The sequence below is a fragment of the Anoplolepis gracilipes genome, chromosome 13, assembly GCF_047496725.1.
Source record: "Anoplolepis gracilipes chromosome 13, ASM4749672v1, whole genome shotgun sequence".
NCBI lineage: Eukaryota > Metazoa > Arthropoda > Insecta > Hymenoptera > Formicidae > Anoplolepis > Anoplolepis gracilipes.
In genome coordinates, this window is record NC_132982.1 from 9,569,317 (window position 1) to 9,579,367 (window position 10,051).

At 27.2% G+C, this 10,051-nt stretch overlaps 1 pseudogene; it reads right to left on the minus strand.

The window, feature by feature from the left end:
* Positions 1 to 4,501: 4,501 nt before the first annotated feature.
* On the minus strand, positions 4,502 to 7,613 carry LOC140672332 (uncharacterized; annotated as a pseudogene).
* Between the last annotated feature and the right edge of the window lie 2,438 nt (positions 7,614 to 10,051).

The window sequence follows — 10,051 nt, forward strand, 5'->3', positions numbered from 1 at the left end:
ATATGATTATTAAATTAAATTACTATTGTTCCAGCGTTGTACGTTAATAAAACAGGTTACAAGAAAACAAGTAAGAGTGAGAAAAATTATAAAGTCTTTTTAATACTGTTTTCTTGTACAAGTGCAAAAGATTACAAAATTTGAAACAAAATCTAAGAAAATGTAAAAAAAGACGCCTTTTGTTAACTTATCTCATGTAGATTTCATGTAGATGTTTTCCTGAAAGATATGCATATTGTTATAAACCTATATAGCGAGTAATGCATCTATAAAGTAATCATTTACATAAATGATATATTTCGATTATTATAATATTTCGGAAGACACAAGTGTAACTACGAAACAACGAGACGTGCATTAATTAATAACTATTTCAATTCAGATTATTATAGAAGAATAGTCTGTGCACAAGAAAGTGCAGGATCATACTTCTTTTGTGGAATAAGTACGTTGTTCTCTGGATCAACAAATGATATTTTATTAGTTATAAATTTTTTATATATCAATATGTATAAAAAGTCTTAAGACATAACCGGCTGATTGATAAGATTTTTGGATAGATACCGCGAGATATAAAAAATATCTTTAATATTTTAGCTATAAGACCGATATATTGCGAAAATATTAGAATTTTTCATATGACATTGCGGAAATCATATATATATATATATATATATATATATATATCTCACCGGGCGATCATACAAATACGAAATAATTAATTATTACTGCTAACGAATAAAACTCTTAAAACTCGATTCCTTTACAAGATAAAAGAAATGCAGTTCACGAGCGTACACGCACACGCACACGCAATAATAATGTACATCTTTTATCTTTTAATATGCTTCATTTCTTATATAGTTATTACGCACATCAAATATTAATTATATATTAATAATATTAATAATATTGTGTCTTCAAATATTGTAGAAAATTTGTCTCTGAATTATGTATCAGAATATACTTAGCCAAGAGAGATTGCGCAGTAATAATGCAATTGGTATAAGTATGTTTAAAAATTTTTATATCTGAGTACTAAGAGAATACATTTCGCAAAGAGATATTGCTCTAAAATTCATAGGGAAGGCGTTGACCGAAGAAAGTAAAGTATTGCATACTTCTTCGCAAAATATATTCTCCTAATTATTCAGAAGCAAATTTTCGAGCGTTTTAAGACACATTGTTGCTTGTGAATTGCATTATTGAACTTTTTTTAAAATATTTTATTAACAAAAGTCAGATAAACTTTGAGGATAAAAGATATATTACTAATCGCGAACGTAAGCGTGTCAACTGCATAATCGGTATTAATTAGCAGCAATTATAAAGTTTCTTTTTTCGGAATTAATAAATATCAAACAGATTTTACTTATTGTTGAAATTATAAATTGAAAACAGCAAATAGATGAATTAAACGAGTCGAATTGATGAATAAAATGATAATTATTAAATAAAATAAAATAAAATTATAAATATATAATTATGTATATATACACAAGGTTATATAAGAGTCTCCGTTGCAACGACAATTTCGATTAATTAATTTTGATGAGCAATTTTCTGTTTCTTTTCAAATCACAACTAGTTGTTACACAGAGAGTGACTTGCATCAACTTTTTTATTAATAATAAAAAAGGAATTTTTAAGATAAAATATACGGTGATTACCTTGTTTTTATAAATTATTTGTTTATATTTTTGAAGAGAGGGAGAGAGAGAGAGAGAGAGAGAGAGAGAGAGAGAGAAAGAGAGAGACACACACACACACACACACACACACACACACACACAAAGTATAACTCGTTATGTTATTTTTTTCAACTTTTAATGTTACATAATTGTTGATGCTCGTCAAAATACATAAAAAATATATCTCTACATTTGTGTAAGTATAAAACGTATAATCCAATTAAAATAGATTGGAAAAATTTGGATTTGCAAGACATCCTACGAAAAAAAAAATTTTTAGTTGATTATAGCGAATAAAAGCGAGACGCATTGATAGCAAGAGGCTCGAAAAACATTATTTGATGCAATATCATTCTACTGACAATGAGATATATGATCTACGATTATTTTAGATTAGTCTTGAATTCATATACGCGTATTGTACGATATTTCTCATTTTACTATCTATCTAACTCTAACTCAAAAATGCGCAAACTCACTAAACAATGTTGTTAACACACACATTGTAGCATATATATAATTATAAATAATAAAACAAAACAAAATAATAGTATTATAATGTTATTCAACTATTTTGACTGATACGTTATTTTATCCATCCATAATTTACTCTCAAATATTTAAATCATAATAATATTAGTAATTTAAATTAATAATTTAATATTAATTTTATCATCATCATAATCATAATTATAATCATATTAATAATATAGGTTTTTTAAGATGGATTGTAAATTTTCGTTGTTTTATTAGTCTGTATTAGTAAACGTATGTATATAATTTTGTTTAATAATAGATCTCTTATGAGTTTTGAATAAAATTTAGAAATATTTTTCAATCCACAAATCAAAGACAATATCAATTTGTTACATCTAGTGATTATATATAGTTTTCTATTACATTTTCGATAAAATTAAACAAGCTTTAAATTTTTCTATAAAATTTCAACAATATTTTTTATAAGATTTTAACCAACTTTGGCATATAGCCCATTTTGTCTCATTTTTATATTTTTCAGTCAACTCTTTACAGTTTTAGTTTAAATCTTCTGTATCTTTTCTATTTAAATGGCATATACTGTCTCATTTCTTTGTAAAAATAAAGAATTATATATTAATTACATGTTATACTAAATATATACATTTATTTGCATTATAATACATATGTGTATTTGTTGCAACAGTTTTTATGTAGATAACTATAAATTAGTAATGCGCTCATCATTCCTACACAAAGTTAAAAATAACTAACTTGATGAAGCTTATTATTTAATTGAAATTCTGGTATGTTTACTAAAAGAAAGTTATTCCTATAACTACGTGGTTGTGGTTAATTTGACTTCTGCGCATAATAATTCCAACCCATCTTTTTGCAATGTGCGATTGCAAACTTAATTTAAATATTTGACATTGGATCCCCATTAAATTAAAAAATTTGTATAAATATATAAATCTATTATTATAAAGCAAGAATATTAATATACGCCATATAATATGCCAAGTGTTTTAATTCAAATTGTTGTGCCGCGGGGTGGCACTGCGAGTTCGGGATCCGCAAAGGAAGACAGGACTCAGGGCGGCGGATAACTTGTTTGTCGATTTAATAGAATTTATAAGAATGGTTTCACAGAATATATTTATTTTCACCCAATTTTCTGGCCTTTAGTACAGTGATTTTTCTTAGGTCCTATGATAGCGTTGGCGGTTCCTTTCTTGACTGTTCGCGACGTTGCACTCCGCTCTCTCTCTCTCTCTCTCTCTCTCTCTCTCTCTCTCTCTCTCTCTCTCTCTCTCTCTCTCTCTCTTGATAACAGCTGTTCGATATCATTAGAGAATAATCAGGTTCCTTTCACAGATCGACAGATGAGCCTAAACACATTAAAACACGTGAGAGAAAAATCAGTTAAATCTTGTAAGGAGCGTGAAAGTGTTACGTCTGAAGCAAAATCGCAGGAAAAAAAATCGGAGGATTTAAAAGACAAAGAAATTCAAGTCTCCGCGACAGAACCATTGCAGGAATTATTGGAGAACACTGCGATCTTATATTGTGCCGCCAATGGGATTCACCAAGACGACCTATCGAACTATATTGATACTCTTGACAGCAAGCAGAGCATTCAGTGGCTAGAAAGTTAAAATAATTCGGTCGTGTAAAAAGTTGAAGATAATATAATATTTTACTTCTTTTTATTATACATTATATCGTTAAATTAAAGTTATGTTTACTTATCATAAAAGAATTTTCATTAAGATAATTTCCTACAGAGTAGTTTATTTATAATAAAAAGTTGTGGTATATATTCTTTTGTGTTTTTCATTTTATTTCATCTATAGATTAACATACATAGAGATATTGATATGAATAATATGTATATTGAGAATTACAAATATACTTATATGGAAGTGGAAAATAACAAGACTTATTGCACTATATTGTAAAATTCACAATTAATAATAATTGCGAATGTTTCTTTTTTTTTATCAAGGCACAGTCAGATAATATAAGCTTTTATACAATTAGATAATTAAGAGACAAATTTAGAAGCAATCTTCTATGATTGTATTCAAGATATTAATTAATATAAATACAAGTAAACATTTATATTCTATTACTTCGAAAATTCTAAGTATACATTTCTTTATCTTTATGTACTATTTATATATATATATATATTATTTATACATTAATCTCTTAGGATAAAACTCTCTCGTTTTAGTGATTAATATTATGCCGTTATTAATTCCAGCGTATATAAAGAGAATGCAAATGATAAAAATTGCAGAATAAATAAACAACAATGCTATAATACCCAATTTTTGCTGTCAATCTCTATCCTGCCTCCGTTTTCGATGTGCGTATTTACGAGCACTGCAAATTATTAAAAACATTAATAATAGATATAGATGAGAAAATAATGTTATACTCTAATTACAACAGGATTATAACTGAGAGAATACAAGATTCAAAGTATTTTTATGAAATTAATTATTGGATTCTCTATAATTAATACCCTATGTATATACATATATCTAGAAAAGATAATTTATCAAAAAATATTTTAAAATCTTTGAAATCTCTGAAAATTACTTTTGAGAAAAAAAAAAGAAATAGTTTTTGTAAAGAAAATATTTTTTCTAAAAAGAAAAAATAAATAGATAATATTTTTTGCTCTTATAAATGTATACAAATATTACAAATATTAACATATTTAAAAATGTTAATATTTGTAATAGAAATGTATAACGTTAAAAATTCATTACAAGTAATTAATGAAATTTAATATAATTAGTAATAATGAAATAAAAATTCTTTTTTATTTACTTACAAATTAGCGCTTACAAATATTGAAATATTTTTTTTTCATGATTTTTCGAGACTCTTGTCTTTTAATTTCGTCAAATTTAATGACGTAGAAATGACGTTGCATCTACAGCTATTTTACGTTAATGTTTTAAAGGGTCACCTGTTTCTGTCAAATTCTGATTCACTGCCTTTACTGATAGTTTTACTTTCGGTCAGTTCTTCGCTGAAGGATTCATTTTCACTATCAAATTTTCGATTAGAGCCTTTACCGGAACCGTCGTCATTCCTATTCTTTGTCGACTTCCTCTCATTTCTTTCGGAAGATTTTCTATCTTCTCTTCTTTTACGTCGTCTTTCCTCGTCAGAAGTGTCGCGCCTCGTTTCCTCTTTACGCGATGATTTTTTCTTCCCTTCGCGTTTTTGCGATATGCCTTGTTTGCTAGAATTACGAGAACTTGATGTCGAGTATCCGGTATCTTGACGACTTTTCCTGTGATAATTCATATATAAAGATAAAATATTCATGTAATAATCTTGCTATGCAGTTTTTTCTCTTTTAAATTTTTCTTTTCTTTTTTTTTATGCAAAATTTATATAACAGTTTATTTGTAAAAAATATTTAAGGTATTGAATCTTGTAAAATAAATTTTTATCATTTTTTTTATTGTTATTATATCATTTATTTCTTCTTTATATAATTACATAATTTTCTACATGTGAAAATAATTTGAAAAAGTAAATGAAATATGCCAACCGTTTGGAGCAAACAACATTTCTGGGGGATGAATCAAATTTATCGATATCCTCCATCGAGTCCTCGGTTTCACTATAATTTGCTTCTACCCGTCCTTATTACGTCGTCTTTTATGCCTATTATCATCGCGAATTTTTCATTCTTATATTTTTGTACATGTCAACTCGGGAAATAATGCTGATATTCGACATTTCCGTTTTATTATATTTCTTGCATCGTTTTTGCTTTTGCTTTCACTTTGCACCACGTAAAGTCGATACAACTGCAGCAATATTACAAGCGTGTTTTTGCATGTAAAAAATATATTCATGTAACTGACTATCTGATAATGAATTATCAATATCAAGCGAAACGTCAGAAACGGTCCATCCTGCAAGAATCAGTATTTATTAAATAAATTATATTTATTAAAATTAATCTTGTACAACTCTTATCTTTTTCTTATCAGATTTGCGTCAAAATTATATTTATTAAAAAAATAAATGGACAATTTTAAAAACAAGTCTCTTCCTATTATTATCAATCAACGTTTATCAAATACAAAATGTCAAAAATAGAGAAAATTAATTCACGATTATCTAGTTATTGTTAGAAATGTAAAGCAATATTTTTCGCATTTCTCTCTCCGATATTTTTCAGACATTTTAAAATTTTTATATTATTCAAAAACATAATACCTGGAGAATCATGTTGAGAGCGATTCCCCAGACATCGAAACTGCAGCAACTAGTTGGAGAGTCGAGACTTCCTCGATTTAGTGACTATTAACACGACCGTAAATTGCATCAGAGACCATGCCCAGATGCTTAAGGTCAGATATACAAGCACAGGCTCCTTTGTTATTCTGTCTACCTTAAAGGAATCGAAGAACTCGATAATGTCAGCCGCAGTCCCGATGTAGACCAAGAGAAGCTGACTCAGTTGATCGCGAGTTAAATCACCTTTCGGTAACATCCATCGGCCGACTATTAGAACTAATATTAAAAACTGTTTGATCAAAGTGACCCATGTTTCCGTGGAAATCTGAATATCCGGTAATTGAATATCAACCTGAAGAATCAAACAAAAATTTTGTGTTTTAATCAATCTTAAATTATCTCTGCTAATTAATTAATATTATTAAGCTATACAATAAGTTTTATTTAAATTGAGACGCCCAAATATCTAAAAAAAAATACGCAAATAAATTTAAAAAAAAAATTTATTTGCATAAAAGTTGTTTAAGATTTTAAGAGAAATGTTTATAGAGTCATTTCTTATTTAGCTTTAGAAAAATAATGACAAAAATCACACGTACAAAGAGAGCTTCTTCTAGATGCTTTAAATCACCAGCAGCTACATTGTCGAATCAAAATTGTTGATATCCGATTCGCAAAGTTTTAATCTTCTATGCACCTCGTTCAGTTTCAATAGCCAAATTGCAGGTACCACACTACTGAGATATAAAAATACAGATAGGCAAAACCTGTAGAAATATATATAATAATAAAAAATAAATAACGAATTACGTACACATATATTTATTTTCATTTTTTTAAATTTATTTTTTTTTATATTATTTAAATTATAAATATTCCACAACTTATATATTTATATATAAATAAATATTTTATTATTATATTGTAATATTATTTATATATCGGAATTCTCGAGACACAGATAGGTATTGTTACTAATACGTTATCTTTCCCTCTGTTAAAATTTTACTATAATTAAAAAATAATCAGAATTTTATAATGCAAGATTTCTATTCTTCCAGGAAAAAATGTTGAATATTTTATTTAATTTTATTTACATTAATACTTATTGTTAGCTTTTTTCGTAAAAAGAAAAGAAAGTTTTCGTTGTATTATTATTTACCTCATAATTTACAAATGTACTACACCTATGCTACAATTTCTGAGTGAACAAGGCATAGAAAATATAAACGATTATTTGAATAAAATAAAAAATATTGCATATTAAATTAATTACATATTAAACTATTAAATGTAATTAAATTATTTCGTGTTTATTTCGCGTTCCGGGGTTGCATCTCCGCCGATAAAACTCTCGCTAGGGCATTCGCCCACCAATCCCGTGCAAGTTTGATAATCGCACCCCACATGCATCTTGGCTCACCATTGGCTACAAACCCGCCCAGGGGTTGGTATCGATCATCCCTCGTGCTACCCCGTGCTTTTCATATATAAAGAGGCCTCTCCAGGGACATCACCGATAGTCTAAACCCGCGTATTCTCCGTACTCATATCCCCATTCGAGCTATCGATCGATCGATCGGTCGTGACGAGATCGACGGAAAAAATCAAGATCTAAAAAATTGGCCTGTGAAAAATTGCAAATCTCTAAAAAATATTAATAAAAAATTAATTAATAAAAGTAACAGTTTATATTTAGTGGGACTGCTCGTTGATTCGTGATATTCTCAATTTGCGGAAATACTCATGACGAATGAAATTGTGAAGACGCGTATATATTATGGCGAATCATCATACCGCGTACGATTTCGAGGATAAGAGCCAAAGGATTTGTCATCGGGTCGGCCCCACGTCAAGACTCGCAGATTCCACGATGGCGTGCAACAGATATTAATTTATTCACCCTATCCTTCAAATAATTAGACATATGTGTTGACACGTATCAAATTTAGAAAAAAAACCCCTCTGTATTTGATATAAAATTAGAAGACTATTAATTTTTATATTTCAATCAATCTCAACAAAGTGTGTGCGTGCGCGTGTGTGTGTATGTTTATATGTGTGTGTAAATATAAATGTGAGTATATTCTTTGATATTTTATATATCTTGTAATTTATTTCTAAAGTATTCTGAAACTTTCTCAATTTATACTGTTCAATAATAGATTATGATGTTCAATAATCAAATATTAATGATATTGACTTTATAAATAATGTATACACAAACATAATAGATTATTAAGTGTTCAATTTGTAGCTAAAGAAGAATATTTACGATAAGAAAATTGTGACTAATACGTTACCTTTCCCTCTGTTAAAATTTTACTATAATTAAAAATAATTAGAATTTTATAATGCTATAATTTCTGAGTGAACAAGGCATAGAAAATATAAACAATTAATTGAATAAAATAAAAAATATTGCATATTAAATTAATTACATATTAAACTACTAAATGTAACTAAATTATTTAAAAGAAATTTAAAATTATTTTCTTTTAGTAAATATTAAAAAGCATAATATTATGATTCATGTATATTAATAATAAATAAAAGTAAAAGTTGTGTATATATAGTAAAAGATTTACATTATCCAGTGTAATAAAACAAAAATAATAAGAATTTAGAGTATGATTTAAATATATATGAGTAAGATATATATAATTTTAAAAAGCTAAATTTTATGTAATATTAAGCTAAACTTCAGATCCATAAAAATGCCATTTTATCAGAGAAAAAGAGATTCGTTAAATACACGAATCTCAAATAATTTTTCAATCAGTTATATTTTTATAAACATTTTCCAATAAATTGTAATACATTCTAATTATAAAATAATATTTATTTTTAACAAATTATTTAAATTAGAAGATATATAGAATGTAACAAAAATATATATTATAAATATATACATACATGTATGTGTGTGTGTGTGTGTGTGTTATTTTTAATGATTATATAAAATTTTCTAAAATTTTTATCAATTTTGCTCAATTAAATTTGTTTGGATAACATAACGAATAAAAAAGAATACGATATGTCACACACTCTTTTTTTATTACAATATGCAAATGTAAAATAAAAAGCTTTATATATATTTATACGTATATACCTTCCATTTTAATAAAATTAATTGCACATTATTATTTTATTATTCAATTGCACACTATTGTAATTTTGCAGTATTCAATATTTTGTGGGACCCAGTAATGATATTACTGAGGAAGATTTGGCAGAATTACCTTCATGTATATATGCAGGAAGATCTACGCAGCATGTCACGCACACGTCACCACATACACATTCTCCCTTGCTCTACCACATGCCAGTTTCAACACCAGGTATTAAGCATTAAATAATTATAATAATTCTGTTAATTTTAATAAACATTTCATTGTTTAAATAGAATTGTGTGAATTTTTTTCAGATCATAATGATCATAAAGACACGGAGATGAATGATGTAGAAGAAAGTTATTATCCAAATGGTAGCCCTTGCAAAATTCAACGACATGCCGCATATATTCGTGAAAGAAAACGTATGCTCAGGTAAGAAATTTTCTAAAGAATTTTGCAACTAAAATATATATTTTACAAGTATGTGCA